Consider the following 6,047-nt stretch of genomic DNA (forward strand, 5'->3'; position numbering starts at 1 on the left):
ATTCCTAGGATAAACCCAGTTTGATCGTGGTGTGTGTGTTTTAATACATTGCTGGACTCAATTTGCGAATATTTTCTTTAGGATTTTTGCCTCTACATTTGTTAGTGAAATCAGCTTATAGTTCTCCTATTATGTCCTGTCATTGTCTGGTTTTGGTATCAAGGCTATACTAAGTCTTATTAAATGAGTTTTTCAACTGTCTGGAAGAGTTTAAGATTGGAACTAGTTTTTAAAGCCATGCGGTCATTAAGAGAAGATTTTAAACTATTGATTCATTTCTTTGAGGGTTTTAGCATCATTAGGATTTATTATTTTCAAGTCAGTTTTGTTAAATTTAATAAATTCTTCTAGGGATTTCTCCATTTCATCTTAGTTTAACTTTTTTAAAAAATTATTTATTTATATCATTTATTTAATTTATTTATTTTTGGCTGTGTTAGGTCTTTGTTGCTGTGTGGGGGCTTTCTCTAGTTGCGGCGAGCAGAGGCTACTCTTCATTGCCGTGCGTGGGCTTCTCATTGCCGTGGCTTCTCTTGTTGCAAAACACGGGCTTTAGGCGCAGGCTTCAGTAGTTGTGGCATGAGGGCTCTAGAGCGCAGGCTCAGTAGTTGTGGCGCACGGGCTTAGCTGCTCCACAGAATGTGGGATCTTCCCAGACCAGGGCTCGAAACCGTGTCCCCTGCATTGGCAGGTGGATTCTTAACCACTGCGCCACCAGGGAAGTCCCTAGTTTAACTTTTTGATATCGTTATCCTTATTAGCTTTATATTGTTTTAGTTTCCACAGCATATGTAGTTATGACTCTTTTTCATTCCTATTAGTTCATTTGTGCCTTCTCATTTTTTTTTCATTAATCCTTCCAGAGGTTTGACTTTTTAACCCATTAGTCATTTTCAAAGTGTATTTCCAAATGCTAGGGGTGGGTTATAGTTGTCTTAATCTTTATTTCTTATGTCATTTTTCCAGAGAATATGAGCTACAAGATTTTCTGAAATTTGAGACTAGCTTTATGTTTTATCTTGTCAGTTATTATACATGCCTCATGTTTACTTGATAAGAGTTTATATTCCTCAGTTGTTGAGTGTAGTGTCCATTAGATCAAACTTGTTAGTTGTGCTGTGCAGATCTTCTCCTTACTGATTTACCTTATACTTAATTTCTTATTTACTGAAGAGTCTCAAGATCTCATTATGATAAGTAGATTTCTCAGTTTCTCTTTAAGTTGTGTTTGCTTTCTTTTTCTTTGGGCTTTATTATTAGATGCATACCAATTTAGAATTTTTCTATCTCCCTAGTAGAATTGAATTTTTTATAATTATGTAGTGACTCTGTGAATGCTGTTGCTTTCATCTTTTTGTTGTCCTTATTTACTATAGCAGTGTTTTGGTTAGTGTTTATCTGAATATCTTAGATCTTTCTTTGGCCTCACATTTTGATACACACTTAAAAGATACGGCCACAGAAAACATACGGATGGTTTGGTACATCTATTATGATTACAAGTATAATTTGGATTTATTTCTATGATTTCTCATATCATCTTTTTAAATTTTTGTCCACTCCTTCCTTATCTTTCATTTTTCATTTTCTTATTTTTTTCTCCCTTCCTCTATTTGTTGGGTTTTTTTTCAATTATTATATTTTCTTCTTATGGTTCTCTTTGGTTTATAAATGTATTATTTTCCCTCTGTAATCTTTTGCTCCTTATTCATATTTTCCATGCTTCTATTCCTTCATACATCAGTAATTTTTCTTGTGTTGATACCAGTATTCTTTGTGAGTCTACTGTTGTATAAATTGTGTTGTTTTTCATTTACAGTGCCATTTCCCCTTGTTTTGTGATATCTGAAACTTATTTTCCTTGGGAAAAAAGGAATTACTTGAAGTATGGACTGAAATTGAGATCCTTAAGATAATTTGTTCTGCCAAACACCCAGGGGCCAGTAACCTGAGACCACTTTAAATTATGAGCTTGAAGGTTCTCTGATTTCCGATCACAAACCTTCAGGGCTCACCAGTGATTATGAATTCAAGGGTGGTAGTGATTTATCCCCCTCCACCCAGAACCAAAACTGAACCAGGCAAGGTTCCTTGCTACCCACTTCTCGGTGGTGGCCCAGCTAGACTCCAGCCTAAGTGAGCCTCAGGCTTTATGTCCAGTTCCCTCACTACTGGTAGCTCCTCGTCTCCAGAGTTTAACAGCACTCTCATGGCAAAAGCAGGCTTTGCTGCTGGCTTACCTCACAGGTGTCCTGTTTCCACTTCATTTTTGGCGTTTTGCAGATGCCTTATACTTTCATGTCAACTCAGTGATACATTTAATACAACTTTACATTGTTTCTTACATTTTGTTCAGCATTTGGTTTTTTAAAACAGCCATTACTGAAGGTTATCTAGACTGCCTTACTCTCAGAAATGAAGTCTAAATTAAAATTCGCTTTACTTTGCCCTGATGTGAGTAGGAAACATATCAGTTTGTAGTCTGTACAGAATTGTAGGATGCCTTGTTCTTTCCTTTGTACTGTCCTGCAGGACAGCACTTTTATGGTATGGGGACTGCTATTTGCAAGGTTGGAAATGTATAGAAAACCATTTTTTTTAAAGTTATACTCTTCCTCCACAGTAAGGAATGGCTCTGCCATCTCCTTAAATGGCTATTAGCCCAAATATTACTTGTGTTCTTTGACTAGTGATTGCTTTGGTCTGAAAAAAAGGATTTGAATTTGGCTTCTTGTAAACCTAATGTTGGGCATTATATATGCATGAATGGGCCTTCTTGGCATACCTGTCCTAGCTGAAAGGCACTGTCTGCTATGACTTGTCTGCCTAGCAACTTGTTTTCAACCTATTACCCAGTGTTTAAGGTTCAGAACTATCTTTCATTGAGATGTACTCTGAAACTGAGCCCTGGCAAAGAGGTGAAAAAGTAAGACACAGAACCGTTATTGTTTGTACTTAGAGGACAATCAAGGAAGACCTAAATTATGCCTTTTTAAAAGAGGCAAAAATTTATGCTGTTATGTCAGAAGTTTTTAATCTTATGTATTTTTGTGGAAAATGGAGGAATTACCTATCATCTTGTAACTTCCACCCCTAAAAGGCATACATGGCCATTAGGCCTCTACAGACAGAGCCAGCACATATTTTACTGACTTTATTTGGCATGCTCAGTGGCACTAAACTTGGCAAAGGAGTTCTTACGATCCATTGCCTCGCACAGGTACCTATTTAATGTGCAGTGCAAAAGGAAATTGTCTCTGGAGTAAGGTCAGGGAAAGCTGTAACTGTATTTCTAGGCAAGCTTGTATCTCAAAATGTGATGCCCAGAAGCCAGAGATATGAATCCATCCCAATGCCATCTGTGGCCCATGGTTTGAAAGGATTCTGCCTTATGGTTTTAAAATCCTTAAAATCAGGTATAAAAAGCAGCATAGTCTTGAAAGAAATATCCATGGGGCAATAGCAGCCAGCATATCGGCTATTACAAACCGATTTGGGGTGGTGCTATTTTCTGTATTTGATGATTAGTACAAAGTTTTTACAAAAGTTTTAAAGGCTTTTCTGATGAAGTTTAAGCTGAGACCTGAAGGATGAATTGGCCTTACCCAGGCAGAAGGAAGTGTATGTGTTTAAAGCCATGGCAGGGGGGTGGGAGGAAACAAAGAACACAGCACAAGGAGCCAAGGGACCAGGGTGGCTGGAGCAGAACGAGCAAGAGGAAGCTAAACTTGGTGAAATTAAGCAAAGTAACATTTCTAGCTCTAAAAGAAACCATAAATTACAACTGAATATTTTTTTTTTTTTTTTTTGTGATATGCGGGCCTCTCACTGTTGTGGCCTCTCCCGTTGCGGAGCACAGGCTCCGGACGCGCAGGCGCAGCGGCCATGGCTCACGGGCCCAGCCGCTCGGCGGCATGTGGGATCTTCCCAGACCGGGGCACGAACCCGTGTCCCCTGCGTCGGCAGGCGGATTCTCAACCACTGCGCCACCAGGGAAGCCCTACAACTGAATATTTTTTAGACAGTATAGTACAACTCTTTGAAAACAAAGTTGGTAGGGTTCTGTTTTTTACTCATGAGCACACTATATGACTTAATGTGAGTTTAATGTCAATATATATATAAATTATTACATAAACTAATAAACTGTCTAATTCAGGGATACCAAAAATATACATTTAAAATAGACTGGCTTTGGGAATTCCCTGACAGTCCAGTGGTTAGAACTCGGCGCTCTCACTGCCAGGGGCCCAGATTCAATCCCTGGTTGGGGAACTAAGATCCCACAAGCCACATGGTGTGGCCAAAAAAATAATAAATTAAAAAAAAAATTTTTTTTAAACAAAAAAAATTTTTTAATAAAATAGACTAGCTTTCAGTATAGATCTCATCCAGTATCACTTATTTGAGTGACTCAGAAGTGTATTTTATCACATAAAGCAAGAAATATTGTCTTATTTTGGACTGCTGATAAAATAACAAGTTTCCCTAAGAGAAAATATATTTTCCAAAAATCTTGCACTGAAAGATTTCATTCTTGGTAAATGGTAGAAACTTTTTTTTTTTTTCTCTTTTTTCAGGCCTAATTGATATGCAGGAAGGCATGTTTGTGAAGAAAGGAAAATACTGCATAGATAGTATACTATAAGAGGAAAAGATATACAAATAGCTTAAAACATCATCATACCCAAGCATATGACAGTAGGAAGGTAGCATTTTAAAAAATTTTCTCTGGACTAAAGCATCTCGTTTATAATGAGGTAGTGAGGGGATAGACAGATAGAAGCTAACTTAAGTCCCTTCTTCTATGACTTAATCACTGAAACCCATTTCTTTCTTAGATACTCATAAAGCAACACGTACAAAATTATTTTAAAAACTTTTAGGTTAATGTAGGAGCTTATATACTTAAGAAGTTCCAGGGGGGAAGAAAACATGACATTCAGTTAGTTACATGCAACATAGCCAGGTAAGAAGGCAGCACTACTTCTCACATGCATAAAAGGGGATTATGGACCTGACACGTGCAAATTGCCAATGTTCTTTCAGAGTATGAAGCCCATATAATCCAAAACTGACCTAATTTTACCTACTCTAAAGTTTTAGTACTAATAGCGAATTATTAAATTTAGAATTTCATTTTGGTATATACTGATATACATTTTAAAGTTGTTTGATTATTTTATCTTGATTCTTAAACATAGCTCAGTCTTTTTCAACTTTCGAGAAAGAACCTGATAACCAAAGATCAAGTGCTTTTATCAGTTATATGACATACTGCCTGAATCAAATAGAAGATATTTCAAAAATACAATTATATATGTATCAAAAGCCTTAAAATTTTGCATATCTGTTAAACCAACAATTCTACTAATAGAATTTATTTGAAGAAAACAGTCATGGATGTACACAAGATTCAATGAAGTGTTGTTTATAACTGTGAAAAGATGTATATAGTCAAAATGTCCAATAGAAGATTAAATAAATTATGTTTCAGCCATATAACAGAATAATAAAGAAATAAAAGTAGAAGATTATGTAATGACCTGGGAAAGATGTTCACAATATATTAAGTGAAAAAAGCATGTTACAAAACAGTATGCAAGTATGAGCCCATTTTTATAAAAATATACATATTTAGCAGAGTAAAAGGACAAATCATATTTACCAAAATATTAACACTGGTGGTTTTTAACATAGTAGGATGATGGCTGGTTTTGCCTAACCACCCTTTTTTGCCCGTTTGAATTTTCTGTAATGAAGATTATTTTTTAAATGGGAAGGTAGTGAGGGAGTTATTAACTTCAGATTATCCCAGTTGTGCCCGCAAAAGCTCCTTCTGGCAAAGTAAATGTTTCTGTCCAGCCTGTATCTAGGAAATTGCTTCTCCATTATAAATTTGAGTGTCCTTCCAAGATGACATTCACTCAAAGTGCCTTTTAGGCAAACTATACAAGAGCAATTGTTGATTAAAAAAAAAAAAAAAAAAAGACTCAAGTTAATTATCACCAAAAAGAATAGGTGAGAAAATACAAATCCTCACTTTA

Source organism: Kogia breviceps, chromosome 12 (assembly GCF_026419965.1).
Source record: "Kogia breviceps isolate mKogBre1 chromosome 12, mKogBre1 haplotype 1, whole genome shotgun sequence".
In the NCBI taxonomy this organism is placed as follows: domain Eukaryota; kingdom Metazoa; phylum Chordata; class Mammalia; order Artiodactyla; family Physeteridae; genus Kogia; species Kogia breviceps.